Source organism: Pseudomyrmex gracilis, unplaced genomic scaffold (assembly GCF_002006095.1).
Source record: "Pseudomyrmex gracilis isolate BER0280 unplaced genomic scaffold, ASM200609v1 scaffold_4, whole genome shotgun sequence".
NCBI lineage: Eukaryota > Metazoa > Arthropoda > Insecta > Hymenoptera > Formicidae > Pseudomyrmex > Pseudomyrmex gracilis.
Window position 1 is genome coordinate 528,389 of NW_018020588.1, and position 17,852 is coordinate 546,240.

At 38.5% G+C, this 17,852-nt stretch overlaps 1 protein-coding gene across 3 annotated transcripts in view; it reads left to right on the forward strand.

The window, feature by feature from the left end:
• Window positions 1-264: 264 nt before the first annotated feature.
• Window positions 265-17,852, forward strand: part of LOC109856896 (beta-1,4-N-acetylgalactosaminyltransferase bre-4) — a 99,202-nt gene continuing 81,614 nt past the window's right edge. For 2 of the 3 annotated variants that reach the window (XM_020432656.1, XM_020432676.1), the window contains exon 1: window positions 265-538. The gene's annotated coding sequence lies outside the window, so the exon portion shown is untranslated. Of the gene's footprint in view, window positions 539-11,526; window positions 11,619-17,852 lie in introns of those variants that run through there. The other variant, XM_020432667.1, reaches the window with a different exon arrangement.

The window sequence follows — 17,852 nt, forward strand, 5'->3', positions numbered from 1 at the left end:
CCTGCGACAAGCGACCGTCGTCATACGGCGACCGACGTCAATCGCGCATCGTCGTCGGCACGCCCGCCGCGACACCGTTTTGTTGACGGGTTGTTGCTGGTCGCGCCGATAGATTTGACAAGAGGAAGAGAAAGGAGAGAAAGAGAGAGAAAACGAGAGGTGCACGCAAGTGAACAAAACAGGGAGCGACGCGCCCGAATTAACGCGGCCTCCTCGCGGCCGTCATCGCGACCGACAAGGCCGGTTGTGCGGAGGCTGCGAAGAGACACGACGCCAACCGAGTCGACGCGACGCGATCACGTGGCCGTCCCGTCCATCCGAAGCGACCGACCGAAGTCTGTTTACCTCCTCTCGTTCAATCTCGTATGCGCGATCGCGGAGCATCAAACACACGAGCAGTGGCGGATGTGTCGGAGCGTTTGGTCTCAAGATGTGACGCGTGAATTCACAACTTCTTTGCGGAACTGATGACGAATGCTGCGTGCTTATCGAAGAGAGATAGGCGACTGTCGTCGAATCAGCGGCTGCTGCGATAAAGGTGAGTGTATATGCACACACAGTGTGTTCGATACGCCGCTGTTTATATGGTTCGCGGTCGCGGGAGATTACGTCACACGCTCGTTCACGTGACCGCGAGGTGAGAAAAAGCGAGAGAGAAACTCTGTCTCGCTTTTTCTCGGGAACAAAATGTCAAACGCTCTTTTATCGCTGATATTGAGCTAATCGTGAGTTATGGCAACATTACGTGCGAAGAGAACATTTAAATAGAATAATGACGTGTGTGTGTGTGTGTGTGTGTGTATTGTATATATACTACTGTGATCAAAAAGTAAGGTGAATTTGTTTATAAAATGTAAANTNTTTATTTATTCATCCAAATCAATTTCATCCCCTTTAAAGTAATCCCCCCCAGATACAATGCACTTATGCCAACGCTTTTTCCAGTCCTCGAAACAGTCGGAACAGTCTTTTTTTGGTATAGCCTTCAAGACCTTCTTCGATTCGGTTTTTATCTCCTCAACGGTGTCAAAACAGCGTCCCCGCATTGGCTTTTTGAGTTTGCTGAATAGCCAGAAGTCGCACGGAGCCAAATCAGGCGAATACGGTGGTTGCGGAACGATATGAGTCGAGTTTTTGGCAAAAAAGTCGCGAAGAACCAATGCAGTGTGAGCCGGTGCATTATCGTGATGAAGGACTTGACGCGTTTAAGACACAAAACATCCTTCAAAATGGTTTGGGCTGAGCCAAATGATATTCCAACACTATCAGCGAGGTCTCTGATTGTCAATCGACGATTTGCAAGCACCAAATCTTTGATTTTTTGGACGTGGCCCTCGTCGGTAGACGTTGACGGTCGTCCAGAGCGTAGTTCGTCTTCAACGCGTTCTCGGCCCGCTTTGAACTCGTTGTACCACTTATAAACGTTGGAGTGATCATTGGTTTGATTGATAGAGCGTTTTTCCTTTCACATCCTAGATTTCATGAAAAGAATTTCCATCTCATTATAAACATCCTTTTAAACAATAATTACCCGTTACAATTGATCTTCGATGTGATACGCAAACGTCTTAAAGGCTTATTTAACGGTACTGTGGGGTGTGAAGGTCGGCTGAGGCGTATTCTTGAGGAGGGGAATGAAAATAATAAAAAATTTTTTGTCGTCCCTTATGTGCGAGAATTTGCGAATGGTGTGGCTAGTTTTGTTAGATCTAGATCAGATAGGAGGCTTGCCTTTGTTAGTGGAAACAAACTAACAAGATTCATTCATGTTCACAAAGATCCTTTGCCCTCTGTATCTAGATCTAATGTTGTCTATCATATAAAATGTAACGACTGCCCGGCTTCATACGTAGGACAAACAAAAAGACGACTCAATACACGCATCAATGAGCATAGGAGCCACATTCGTCGCAATACTTCGCAACCATCTGTTATTACCGACCACAGACTAGAAGAGAACCACGATTTTGATTGGAATAACGTTCGCATTTTAGATGAAGAGCACTCATATACGAAGCGTCTTGTCTCTAAGATGCTCTATATTAAGAAACAAACGGCTGGTCTTAATTTACAGAGTGATACGGAGTTACTTGATAACTCATATTTGCCTTTGGTTGAAAGTTTTAAAAAACTTTAATCTATAGGGTAAATTTTATAATATAATTTGTTGGGTTTAACAGTAGGTGTTTCTGTCTCTCTATCTTTTCTTGCTATTTATTTGTTGACTTTCCGTTTATTCTCGAGTCAACGCTGAGAGTAACAACATGTAGAAATTTATACTTGTGTCTACTATGTACGTGACACATACCGCACGTGTCTTTTGAATTGTATTAATTTTTGACTGTAAGTAATCTTGTTTTTCTTATATTCTGATCCTTTATACTAGAATTATATATATATTATTTTTTCAATATTGTTACAGTTTGTTATTATTTCTGAAGAGGATCCCAACCAGGGATCGAAACGTAAAATAAAGAAAATTTTTTACTGAAAATATTTTACACACTACTTACTGTGTCCCAGGCTCACATTGGCCGTTTTATTCCAAGTTTTTGTTTTATACATTGGAGCCTTCTACGTTTATTATTTATAAACGTTTTTTTGTGCCATAGTTTGGTCACCAAAGGCCTTCCGCAACATTTTCAACGTGTCCGCACAAGAATATTCGTTCCGCAAACAAAATTTGATGCAAGTTCTTCAACAAAATCACCCATTGTAAAAATCGAAAAATTCACTTTTGATTGTTTACAAAAACACGTGTAACTCGGAGATAATTAAACCTTTTGACAAACAGACGCTTGGCAAATATTATAGACAGTCCTACCAACCTAGGAAAAAAAAATTACCTGCCTTCCTAATGCCCGGGAGTTTTAAATGACAATTTCACCTTACTTTTTGATCACAGTAGTATATATCGAGAGAGAAATAGACGTAGATATAAATGTTAAGTGACGAAAAGTAATATGTATTTTATACTTCCTCTCCTTTTTCTATTTCGTGGTCATATTCTTGCGGAGGGACTCATCAATCTCGCTGTGTACAGTCAAGTAGCAAGTAATTGAAATATCTTTCCGTGTTTCAATTTTAAAATAACAAATGTTCGCGTGTGCATGCCCGACTGCCGTGTTCTTTCCCGAATTAATGCCGCGGCTTTGTGGAAAGTTAATGCGCCGGAATTACACGACTTTCGTTTAGCGAGATACGGATATTCCTAACACACGAAACCCACACACGCGGATCGCGCGGATTTTCTGTTGATGGAAAATGCGGGCTAAATGAAATTGCAGTAATAATTTCGCGAATGCGCTGCAATTTGTTGCTTATTAATCCCCGAAACGAAATATATCGTTTCCAAAACTCTGAGATTATAAATTTTGCACGTTTGTGCGCGCAAATGTGTCCCGGGTGTGATTACCTTCGCCGCGTTGATGATGCTCGAACTTTACCGCATTCGTGCGCGACTGCGGAAAAGTGTAACTTTACAGTTTCAATGGAGCGCGCAACCTGTGTTAATTTTGAGTTTGCACACCAAACCACTCTCTGAGTGATACATCGCTGCGCAGTTAATAGCAATATAACAATAGCTTTGTGATGTAATAATAGCAATATTATTATCATTACGATTGAGTTGTTGTATATACGTGTTGAATTACACTTTAAATGAAAATTAATTCTGACTTTTCGACATGAACTTTAGAGTTTGCAACAATATTCAAAAAATCGTTTATTCTAACGTGTATTAATCTGTATTTGTCACATATTACTTTTTAGAAATTTGTTTTGTTTTTCAAAAAAAAAAGAGAAAATTTACGATACAAAGAATAAATTAATACAAACTAACCAATTAATTAGGACATTTAGATTGCGTATTTAATTATGAATTATGACGAGCCTGTATTGTATGTTGTTGCGTCATTGGATACACTATGTGTTATTATTCGAAATTATTGCAACAAATAAATTGCGGAAAGTTGGAAATCAAGCCATATATATATATATATATATATATATATACACACACACACACATACGTCCAACCAGCCATATATACACATTAGTTACGTCGATTTAACATCACGTATAACGTGCAACGCATCGCGTGGCATGTATGACGTTGGATAAAATTTGAAATTCGGGACAAATCACTCCGTGATGCATTGTGCAAAAACAATGGATATAGCCCCGTATATATGGTGACCTAAATGGCGCGAGGTAATAGTGCCTTTTTAATCCGCGGAGACGAAGCGTGTACGCATCGATGAAAGTCGTCAGAGCGGGGAACGAGAAAAGCGCGCTTTTTTTTTCCCCGCAAAAATAGTTCTCACTTCATCGCCAAGGGAGTAAAAATCTTCCTCTGCTTATTCATCCTGCGAGTAGTTTTTATCGTTTTTATTTGAGAGCAAGAGAGATTAGTAGTAAAACACGCGCTCGGCAGCATAAAACTTTGCTCCTTCAGAAACACTTTTAACAAAAAAAAGTTTAAGCGCAAAATCTTCTTGATATAAGTAAGTACATACTATTTTGTTTTATCTATAAGCAACGATGAAACACCGCGTTAAACTTTTCCGCATTTATTTTATCCGAGTATACTACCGACTGATAAAATAAATTAATTTTATTATTGACTAAAAAGTTAATCGTAATTATATATTGGCCTTCGATACAAATTTATAATGCTATTGATATAATGGCGGACAAAGCGTGTGAAAATGTCTCGTGTGTGTGTGTGTATATGTGTGTGTGTGTATGCGCGCATTAAACGCAACTCTACGTGCTTTTTGCGGATTTGCATAAAACGATGAGTTCTCTGGTACACTAATGGAGCGCTGTAAATCTCAGTGGCGATTATAACATCGAGGATAGAGCTTTGCGCGCGTGCCATTGTGTGTGGCGACTCGATACATTTATGACAAATTCGATTCCCACTCGAACCTGGCTGCCGGCGATTCGAATTTCGCAACAAATCGTACTTTATTATGCCACGAGTCATTAGTTATGTCTGACGTAATGGTAATTTATTCCGACACACATTTGTAGTTTTTATTATTATTCTGGTCTGATTAGAGTAAATAACGAAATAAATCCGACAAAGAGCGAAAATATCGGCACAAACAAAATTATATATTTATTTGCAATTTTATATTTAGTATCCAATCTTCAGGATCGTTTGACGTTATCTGAAAAATCAAATGCAATTAATTGAATTAAACGCAGTCGTATTTTTCTGCGCAAAACTAATTTCCCCTATTTCCATTTGCCGGGATTTTATAGAGAACAGAGAATAACGTTGCAAAATACAAACAATCTTCTGTATCACTGGATTTTGCACATTTGTGCGCCAGTTACTCTTTGCGTATTAATATGCGAATCTCTCTGTTTTACAGTTGAATTTGCTGATTGCTCGTAGTGTTTTTTTTTTTATTTACAAATAATAAAATCAAATAACTCGGTAATGGAGCAAATGTTTCGATAAAATCGAACAAAATTAGAACCGCTCTTTTTTTGTTGCAAAATAACTTTTTACACACGAAATCTGATTTATTTTTCTGACTGATAATTAAACAAATCATCAGTTTGGTTCGTCAAAGCGCGCGTTCATATTGCCATTATGCGATAACGAGCGATCGCTTTCGTGACAAGTAACCGTGACAGCGTCACGGTTACGGTTGCTGGTTGCTCGTAATGTATTGAAATCGCCCGTAAGATCGTCGAAACTGCGGCCGTTATCGAGCCGCACGTGGCTATGATTAATCGTTTGTCTCGCGGCGCTTGATTATATATAGAAGCTGTCTGTTCGGATCGAACGCGCCATGTTTGATATTGTGTACGTACATCCGCGCGGCTATCGATCCTCTTCGACATTATCTCGGAATATAACACGATTTCGGGCGGTTCTCTCGATTCTTGGTCGAATCTGATACCGAGCGCGAATCGCACGAATACTCGCCCATTAGTGTGTTTGCGGCTCTTTCTCTCTTTCTCTTTGTGCGACTGTGGCACGTTTGCGCAAACCGGTTTCGATACATAACCCGCGCACGTATCGCTCACAGCTCGTAATTTTTTTCTAAAGTATTTTTTATACACCGGCTATGATTGCAATATTGAATTTTGCCAAGCGGTATCTATGGGTAACACGAGCACGAAATCTCGAATTTCTTCTATCTGCGTTTTCCCGAGCGCAAACAATTTTTTTTTTTCACATCGAGAGATGTGAGGAAATATCACTTTGTTTCCCATAACCGTATTATATTGCGTGTTTGTGGGTAACTATTGTTTAACATAGATATCTCTCTATCGCGTGTCTGTACTACAACCACACGTTACTCACGCCACAAACAATTTTTACTTGTAAAATTATTTATACATATTAAATTAAATGGAATTATTGAGATATATGTAGAAAACATGATACATATATACCACGTATTTACTGTTCTTTATTTGAACGCGTTGACCTCTTTTTCTGTGAGGTGAGTATTTTCGCGCATCAGAAAATCAAGTGGTCGTTCTCTCAGCGCGGCTGAAAATGTTGTAACACGTGCAAGCAAAATGCAATATCGTTTGGAATATTTCATAATAACATCCTCTGGGAGAAAATTTTCAAGTAATTAATACTGCGCCTGGCTTTTACAAGTGTGTTACTGATGATGTTTAGGTTTTACCTTATTCAAGCAGATCTGGAGAGTTCGTGACATCATGCTATAACAAACTTTAAAATACGAAATAGTTCTGGTAACATTGGAGTGTGAAATTAGCTATATATCGCAATAATAAAATTCCATAATTCTATAATTAGAGTTAAACAGTCTATCTATAACGCTTCTGGAAGTCGAAATGAGCCGCCGCCGCGTGAATTTCAAGAGTTTCGTTACAAATCTAACGCAGTTTTCATATATTCTATCGAGTTCTTTTAAAAGAGGTTTATCGAGTTTTAAGGTTTCATGATTCTGAGTGATCGTTTATCAAACCTTTAAATTTGGATTTTTCACAACGAACCGGAGGTCACCTCTCAGTATATCGATTTAAATAACAAGATTGTCTTTAAATTGCAATTTTGCCCAAGAGCGAAATACATCTAGGGATAAAAAGATGTTTTTCGATTTCTAAGATTTCGCGTGAATGTTATCATCTAATACAGCTCGCGTTTGTTTCTTTCATGATGTAAAATGCCGTGTCGGGGATCAATATTGTTTTCTTATTTCCGTCGTCGAGGAGAGAGGGAGAAAAAGAGACTCGCTTCCGCGGTTGCTTCGACGTAATTTAATCAGGGGATGCAATTCCGTCGAAGAGAAACGCTCGCGCGCCGCGTCGAGCCGACAGACAAGGAAAGTTTGCCCCGACCGATGGTGGATTACTTAATTACGGAACTTAGTTCCCCTCTTTTCTCTGCCCTTTCCGAGAGCACAACCCCTCTCTGTCTTTTTGCTTCTTCTCTCATTGAGTGCGCGCAAGAAATCTCATGGAACGATTTCGCCCAACACCGGTGCGTGTTCCCGCGACCGGAAGCACTCTAACGCGGCACACGTACATTTTGCGCCAAGCGCGATGAAGACGGACGCCGTAATCCGTTGCTGTTATTCCGCGCAGATGTAGCACTTGACACTTTACCGCTTTAGCATAATTGATGCCATAGCTATTCCCGCGTACCATTACGACGCTACGTCGCGATTGAAGGAGCTGCGTCATGTTCTTACGAGAGATGAATTTATCTCATGAATAACGCTAGTCGACGGGTTTCCCACAGCGAAGAAGAAGATTATTAACTTCTGCGATTATGAGGTCCAGAAAATGAGACTTGGTTGTACCATAAAAGATTCCGATTATTTCCCGGTAATCTCCTCGATATAACCGTGAATTTAACGAGAATAATCACATTATTAATATACCGACGTGAGAATATAATTATAATTCCAATATGTCTTAGATATTTTATCAGGTCAGTAACAATACGGAAGGGAATAATTTTAATTTGAAATCTTTTTTTTTTAATAACAAGAAATACATAAGGCCTTACGAGCCATTCGCAGGATGTTTGAGCGGAAACTTCTTTTTTTTTGTGTGTGTTCCTTGGAGGATTTTTATTTTATGTTTTTTTTTCTTTCGCGCGAATTGCGAAGACATTTCAGTCGTGACCTCAAGATTCTCTTTGCCAACTTCTTTTCTGTAGATATTCACAAGGGATTCTCGAGAGTTTCCTTCATTCAATCACAGTTGACTTTGCCGATACACGACTGGCTATCTGCTCTCGCGTGCACAGTCGATACGTCCAGAAAGAGAGAGCGGGAGAGAGAGAATCTTTTCTCCTTTAGCGATTTCAATTTTGGTCGACTACTCTTCCCGATTCCTTCACCGCTGGCTGTTCCCCCTCGGGCTGTTCAAGCGGTTTAAATATGTAGAGCGAGTGCGCTACATTGTCAAGAACACAGTTCTTGGGGAGGGTTCGCTCTTGTCGTACACTTATATAGGGACATGTATATGTATCGAATGACATCGATTTCAAAGCGTGACCGGCTCCACCGACCGGTCTGATATTGGAGATACCTCCTTTACTTGATATCATTTAAGTCTGTCCGATCCCTGCAAGGGACGGAAAGTGCTTCAGCTGAATTTATCTCGAGCGATCCCATCTACGCGATAAATGTAGCCATTATCCAATACTTTCATTTATCGGCTTTTCGCGAGATATCAAATTTTGAAATTTTAACGAACTACCGGTCTCGAAATGTGTGCGAGTTTAGGACCAAAGTCTTCTAAAAAGCTTCATTTAGCGCGAATAAAAGGAACGGTAATAAACGGGATATTATAGTTGCTCATCTGTATGGCCTTTTGCGAAGTCCCGGGATACTTCGCGAAACAAAGTGTACGGGTTATTATTGATCGTGCACACGGAGAGAGACACTGCACAGTCTGTTCAGTCGGCGGAAAGTAATTAGAAGTTTATTGCGTGGTCGTTGTTGCAAAAAAGTTTTTCGCCGTTGTGAAAGAGAGAGAGAGAAAGATTATGTCGGGATTCTTCTCGAGATCACATTTCCAGCTTTTTCCTGTATTAACGTTAGTTCTTCGTATTTTGTTTTTTTTTTCTGACGACGCGGACGGTCGGGTAACATCGGATAGCACACAGAAACTCGATCGACCCTTGAACTTTCCTGGGTACACGTGTCTCCGGCGCTTCCCAGGCATGCTATTATGAGCTTAGCATGAACAATCCTTCGGACGAAGGTGTTAAGCCGCAAATGCGTAGATGGATTTTCGTACTATTCAAATAAGGTGCGCTGTATATTCTAAACGACTAAAATAATATAATACGACAGATACAAGTTTTTTTGTGAAAAATAAAAGTATAAAAGTAAAAACATAATACATGAAATTAGGAGAAATACATTTGATATATTTATTTTGTTTATTTTTTATTTTCGTGATTTGTTTCTTTTTATTTTTAAAGTTTGTGAATATCATTGTAATTGATTTATTAAGTCAGGTTAAAAACGCGTTGCGGAAATAATAATTTTGAAATCAATGTTGAATAATTAAATAATTTCTTTTTCTTACACACAATTACAAAATATTAAATAATTTTATTATAAAAGTGCGTGTTAAAAATCAGCTGATTCTCTCGATTTGTCTCTCGATGTATTTAATGTTGCCGCTTTTCCGCGAAGCTGATTGGATTTTAGTTTGTGTTGCAATTTTGACAGTTGGGGATTACATAGTTATATTTGTGATGGTTTTGCGGGTGAGATGATTTCAAAATACGCAAAAACATGTATATATATGCATACATATATACACCATATATACGCATCGTAACATCGATAGCGCGCGCGTAATGTTCTAGTGTATAACAAATAAATTAAAATTTTTATTTAAAAACAACTATGTATAAGACTAATTTATACAAGATTTTATATTTATGTAAGATTCTAAAAGAGACTTATTAATTATTCATTGTATAAAACTAAGTTTAGTTACAAATCGTTTTCAAAAATAATACATATTATACATATAATTTATTATATATTTATAATATTATACTTTATATTGTATTATATACATACTACAGTAATGTCACTGACCTCGACCGCGCGGCCTTGGCGGGGGAGGGTCACTGACCTCGGGCGCGCGGCCTTGTTTGAGTTTGATTTTCATGCGTTATTTCTGACATCTCTCTTATGTATATCATGTGTATTATATTATTTGTAGGACGTATATATTAGCTGTCATTGTGGTAACAAGTAAGTTAAGTTCACTCACACTACACGTTAAAATAAAAGCAATAATAGCGTGCGCGTAGCGCGCGCTTGTGTTGTGCTAGTTCTATCAGAAAAAGCGTGTGTAAATAATCACAATCGATTCTCTCGTTATTGATTGTTACCACTTTTATCTCGACGCTGATTGGACGTTTCTAGGATGTGTTTCTCAATTCATGTCGTACATATCAAGATTAAAGTACGCACGGAAGTGCCTCGCGCGCCAACGAAGTCGCGCTCGAACAGCGCGAGGCGCTAGAGAACTTTCTAGTTCGAATCTACTCAACAGTCGAGAATTGTTTCTAGATCGATTTCTTTCAATTGAGTTTATCAATTGAAGAACAAATTGTTATCGGACCTCATGTAGAGACACGTATAACTAAACCCAGCATGTATGTCCTTGACAGAACGGACAAAGAGACGCCAAACATAGAGAAAGATTTGTCTCTTTGTCTGCGCAAATAGGATGTGCAATCGTCTTTTAACAGCGAGCCAATTAATTTAGAATTATATTGCGAAAAAACACCTTAGCCATTAATTATGAAATAATTTTGAAATACGTTCACTTTGTGGTAAATTTGTACTCTATTGTTTGATTTTATGTAGAACTAAGGGTCAAACTGTAACAGGTAGCGAAAACACTGCTGAAAGGTAGGTTTGCCTTATAACAAATTGATAAAGTGAAAATGAGGGCGTAACGGCGGCGAATGAACGTTTTCCTTTGGGAAAACCAATACCCCGCCTCTAGCGAAAGCAAAAGATAATTAGCATAGAAAATCCAATTTGCCGCGAACTTCTCCACAAGTTCGTCAATATATTCTGAGCAAACTTGCAAGTTCGCTGTTATTTGCACATTGTTCTTTCGGAAAAAACAGACAAGTAGTTAGATTGTGTGATTGAGTGTCTATTAAGTTTCTCAAGAATATCATAAACAGATGTAATAAAATTATAAAGGAAGTATCAAATCGTACGAGATATGTGCATATAGGAGAAACAAGTAACGTGAAACAGAAAATAAAGAGATGATATACATATACAATATTATAAACATTTAAAAGAATTGCCGATTATAAAAATAGAAGTTTTATTACCAAACACGACAAACGCGCAATACCACGTGAAACTATATATCTTATAAAAAATTCAAAATTATTTTCTCTATATTTCTTATCATACTAATTATTTTGTATATTATATCTTATCATATAGTAAACATATGATAAGATGTAGAATCGCGCTTGAAAATTATTTCCCGTCAGAAGGCAGATAACCGCTGGTTCGGCCGTTTATTTGTGCGTGTTAAAAAGTTTTGAACAAGCGGACAACAGCGCAACTCCGAAAGTACTTCGTATAGTGAGCGTTGAAAGTAAGGTACGAGTGGATCCCATTAGGGATAGAAAAAGAGGCGCATTTTGCCGTGCGCGGTTGATGGATACGCAATACGTGTTCGGCTACGAGATACGAAACTCGCGAAGGTACTCGCAAAATATGACTTTGCAGACGGCGGCAGCGGTCCAGCGGAGCATGCACAGTTTTCCAATAGAAATGTTCGTTCGTTTGCGATGTCCCCTCGCCTCGAACGATGAAACCTGCGCCGCGCGCTCGCTGCGAATCGCTTTTATTTTCGGAACAGCAAGAAATTGCTCTTCCCGACGTCTGTTGAATTTTGTATGAGTTACCTTCAAATTGCTTCTCGACATAGAAAATGGTTATTTTAAGATACGTTAAGTATCGATAAGTTAAGTTCGATACGCTATAAATATATGCGCATACTGCGAGAAGTTTTATTATATTGCGTTTATATGTGGTAGCGATATCATGAAATTTTTGTTACGGTATATTAGCATGAAATTAAAAGTGACAATTTTATAAAACGCTTTTAATTTGCTTTAGTATTCTTTATCTCTCTCTCTCTCTCTCTTTTTCGCTCATTTTTGCATTATTTTATAAGTTCATATTTCAGTTATAAATATTATATTTATATTCTGATAACGTTCGAGTTAGTCGAAAATAAGCGCAGAAATGGAGTATTTCCTGTACACTCAGAAGCGTATATCATATCTCGTTTCCCTTGTGTAATTGCACAGTTGAACAATTTTATTTTGGTGCATTTAAAAAGAAAAAAGAAGAAAAAAAATTTGTATCCGTATCGGAGCGCGATATTTGGCAATGCGCGAAATTCGCTGGCGCGTGTAGAGAGATACATAGGCATCGGGAGGGCTACACAAGGGGGATCAGTTAACAATCTTTCGCTCGTTTGTGCGGCGGTAAGCGCGACGGACGTTATTAGTTCCGGGCCGGAGGCGGAAATGCCCCCGAATTCCCCATTGTTCCGCCGTTGCAATTATCTGACCTCTCTCCATCCCCTTCCTCTCTTTCCGACCACCCTCTTCCGTTCCCCGTTGCGCCCGCATTACACACGTCTCCGTCAACTTGGCCCCGGTAATTCGTCGTGAGTGTGCCATTTAATCGGGGCCCGTTCGTCTAATTACTGTGCTATCGCGACCTCTTCTCTCCCCTCGATTCTCTCCTTTCTACGTTCGATCCCTCGATAATTGGTCCATGGAAAATGTATCTTCTCTGGGGAAAGAGGACAAATTTCGCGTCGTGCAATTGGACACTAAACTAGCTTGTGTTGTAAACAAGCTTCGCGTAACATCCGTAAATTGGTTTCACAGTCTGTAAACATGTAAATTAACAATTTTATTTTTATCTTAAAAATCGCATGTTACTTAATTTAAAAGTAAATATATATTTTTACAAATAAAATCAACGGGATAGTAAATTACAGTTGTGAGAATTGTATAGGCTAAACGTATATCTGACAATTTTGACAAGATAATTGCGAGAAAATTGCGAAGAATTATATTGCTCTGTGTTATTTCTCAAAAATTCAAGAAAAACGTTTTCCCGAGGCGAAACTATGTATTTTAACTTATGAACGTTATGTCCCGTAGTGTACATACGATACCCCACGGTGCTTTTGCTGAAAAGGATACGTTCTATTCTCGGGAACATTCGGATTCCTGTACCACCTGTCTCTGTTGGTAACAGTTACCATTTAACTTAAATTTAGTGCCCATTGAACCACGTAACATCGGCTGGTGTTTATTACAGGTTTCAGACTGTTTTGTGAAGCGCTGAGGTTATACGAAGAGAGACACTTCTGAGTGAGAGTAAGCTAAGTGCGGGCTTGTAAAAATAGCGCCGGCATTATTCTACGACTTTTTGTTTTTATTATCTAAATCAATTTGTTTCTCGGAAAAAATCTCTTAATATGATATTTCGTATCTGTGTACTTATAGATTATTTCGAGTTTACGCACTTCATTAAAAAATTAAAATTTTTTTGCTGTTCTTTGCTGCTGCACACGCGACAGTAACGTGAATGCAAAGAGCCGTAATTTAGATAGTGTTGGCTCGGTCTGACGTGAGATTAATTTCGTCGTGCTCCTACGCGGAGCAAGGGGAGTTTCGCGAAACGCGGAAAAGTGGCCGCGTTGGGTTATCTCTTTAGCTGCATATATACAAGACTGCTATAATCCCGCGAGCGAGTATCGTTTCGTCTCGAATGTCTCTGATAACAATGTAATTCCGGTGCTGCTTTTCTCTTTTCCGAGAACGCAAGCTCGGATTATATTTGACTCACGAATTTCCTCGAAAAGCGTTATTTCCAGCTTTTTACATGGTAAACTCTCTCCACTCTGGTGCCGACTACAAAATCATTTTTCATGTCTGAAGCGGTTGATATCGCTAAAGAAGCTTGAAAAACGTGCTTTTTAAAATTGTATTTCTGTTAATTTATTCTCGTTGTAACGAAGAGCACATTAGAGCGTTGCATTCTGTGGAGCGCTTAACCTGTTTATTAAAAATTTCTTTCGCTGAACCAAGAGAGATAGCAATTTTGCTCCTCTTGCGTAGTAATTATTAAATTTTTAAATATTATATATATACGTGCGTATATAACAAGTATATAACTCTCTCTTTATTCACTGAAAGAAGAATTTTTTTTTTTACGTTTTTTACTTTAGAAATTTAGGTCAAGACTTTTAATTATATATGAAAATGCTTATCTCTAATAATTAAGTAATGAGAAACTTTGAAACTCTACGTCAAAGGAGATTCATGGACGGAAGAAATTGCGCTAGGGAAGACTCGACGGCACATCGTCGGGCGCGCGAGATTAATATTGAGCAAAATGCAATCGGGCCTTGCCCGACTGGATTACACTGAACCTATTGAGGCGCGACGGACTGAGGATGGCGCTGTGTGTGCTGGAGGTTTAAACGAAACCCACGTATAACATACCCTGGCCTCCCTTTATATTTTCCAGAACGGCATATAGCCGTCCAAAAGCCGCTTTTCCATTCGCTCGTTCTGAATGGAGGGAACCTCCTTATTCGCTCACACAGACCACCTATACAGAGACGAGGCGCTTCGCATGAACCAGACTTGTTTCTATTGTATCAGTAGAAATTCCAGTATCAAGCTAGTGAAGATAAATATTACAGTTTTACATGTTACATACATATCTTGCAAGGCACTTACTATAAACACAAAATTTTCATTTTTTTCTCGATTCCTTTCGTGAATTCTTCGATAAAATTTAAATCCATGTTATTCAAAAAACACTTTGGTTGCTGTAAAAATAGTATATAATTTTTGTCCTTCCTTTAAGCCTAATCTTGTAAACATTTTTTTAGGTTTACGTATCCTGTAAACCTTGGACATTTATGTCCGACGCGATTTTTTATTGTTTAAAACGTTGCAAAAACTCTGTAAAAATTCATGGCTTTATTTAACATTTCATACTAAGAAAATAACATTGGTTTTGACATATTTTGTATATTTTTTAGAAATTCTTCCATTAAATAGTTGATAAGATTTTCTCATTTTCAAGAATCGCTTGGACATTAATGTCCGAGGTTCACAGGATTAGAAGTAATTTAAGTAACGGTGTTTTGAAGGTTTTTGTTTTTTATAGTCTCAAAGAGAGATGCATAATTGTTTTAACAAATTATTTCTTCAAATTTTGGAGATTGAGTTTTTACTCCTGCTGTTAATGTAGTCATACATAATGTGCTATTAAAATATCGAATTCTAATTATTATCATTCTGTCTTCCTGTTGGTTGAAGTAAATAAATCAGACAACGGGATAACAAGGTCTCGTCTTGTTCCCGGTGAATTATTATTATTGCCACGATAATGGGATGCGAAGTTTGCCTAAGGAGGCGACTTCGAAAACGTATTTCCGTGCGCTAATCTCTATCTCGGTCGTATGCGGAGCTTGCGTTCCGCTAACAAGGACAAGACACGGCATTAGTTACTGTATGTGTGCGCTAAGGGAATTACGTATACAAATCGAAAAGCGCTGTATGTAAAGTACATACGGAAACTCGCGTCTATAACGAGACTTCCTACATGGAAGAAACAGTAAACCGTGTGCTATAAGAATATCGAAAATCGTCTGAAAAAAATACATGTCTCGAGAAAAAAAATAATATAAGATACAGAACGAAACGTCGTCTTCAAGACTGTTATAAATATGATCAATAGTATTTTAGATTTTTCGTTATAATTTTTCATGCAAATTTGCAATGTGTGCAAACAAATCAAATTATTCGATGTTTTATAAATTTATCAATTTGTACGAACACGCGAGAGGGTTGGAATTTTATCGGGTGATAAAAAGTAAGAATTACTGTCAAAGTTCGATGATCTCTAAATAATAATATTTCATGTGTCACTTGTCGATTTGCGTCATCGCAATAAGGCAGTTTAAATATGCAGTCTGTCGCGAATCGATTCGTCACTCATTAATATCCCATTGATACAATAAATACGAAACGGCATTAATGTGTCTCGGACACGCAGGGGGAGAAACGTGCTCGAACGTTAAATTACGATTCGTATTCAGACGCGCAATTACAAACAACATGCGTTATTTGACAATCGCTCGTCTAATTAGCGAACGTGGCGATCGCGCAGTTCCGTTTCGCGATGACTCGCCGTCGTCGCGTCCGCCCGGGGATAATGATAACGGTAGCGTCGTGGGAGGTACGCGATGATGATGTTCCGTCTTGTGTCTGATAATGACCCCATCGGGGCCAAGCGGTGCGTTACAACGTAAATTATGCGCCGCTGCTGCGGTAAGTACGGTGTCAACCGATCGTTGATCCCGTGGTTTACGTTTGTTGCCGGTCACGGCAACGTGGTTTACTCTTTCCCCTGAATAGCTCGACGCGGCCGTATAATCGTCGATTCCGGAACCTCGCAACCGCTGCGCGCTTGCGGCAACGGCCGCTATTTTCGATCGTAAATACCGCGCGTATGTCGTAAGATATTGCACGGTTCCTCGTATAACCGCGATTCTGTAACGCGCTCCTCCATACCTGCGCGCTTCGAGATCATATGTTTTCGATCATCGAGATATCAACATGCAGGTTCGTAAAAAAAAAAAAATCAATTTACTCTGTGAATATTGAATAATTAATTCGTTAAATAAATGTGTTTAATTACTGCGTTCAATTTATAATTTTTTCAAATATGCATAATAATATATATTAAAATAGATGAATTTCAATTAATCGTGGTAAAAGAATAAATTATGAGAGCGATGTTTATACGTAAAATTGATTTTTTATTTTGACATAATAGAATGTGTATAATAGATGGAAGTGTGCTCGTAATCAATGCGCTTCACACGGGGCAACTCATCCGGGATAATTATCGAACACGCTTTTACCTGCATAATGAGTCGCGCGCGAAATGGAATGTATCGACAAAATAGTACGTGTATCGTCATAGGGGCGGATATTCATAGAAATTGATGTATCAGACAGATTGATAAGAGCGCGTAAATTATGCGGGTTGCAAATTATACTCCGACGCGTATTTAAACAGCGCGTATTTACGCACCACATAATGGTGCGTAATCATTTTACACATAATCATAAATACGACAACAAATTGCGCGCGCTTATTGTAATTTATTAGTCAATTAAATTTTTCCATTGAATTTTTTTTTTTTTTTTGAAACCGAGAAGAAAGTTTTTCAAGCGAAACAAATAAACGAAGTGAAAATGAATTTTCTTTCTCTTTGCGCGCTCGTTCTATTTCTTCTCTCGATATAAATTATCAGTTTCGTCTTGCGATTGAAAACCATCGAGACCGTACATTAGCAAAATACATCGAACGGCACTTAAGTACTTTTAGAGAAGAATTAATTGCAGCTCGAAGCTCTTAATTACATTACCGATTGACTTTCTGTGACCGCCGCATTCTTCAACGTTTCGCGGCTGTCGATGTGAGACTTTGATAAGTGTTTCCACCTGACTCGATACATCTATCTTAAACAAGTAACGCGGTCAGCTTGATTAACGGTTTATTGTTTCATTACTTCTTTCTGTAGTTCTGTTTCTTTGAGGAGTTGAAGTTTCGTCTAAACGCGTTATGATAAATTGTGACTCACATTTGCACGATTTTTTCGAAATATTGTCGTCGATTTTCTAAGAATAGAATAAAAAAAAAGTTTTTGCGTGCGCGTATACGTGTGTGTGTGTGCATAATACAATTACAATTTTTATCTCGTAATATTGGCACAAG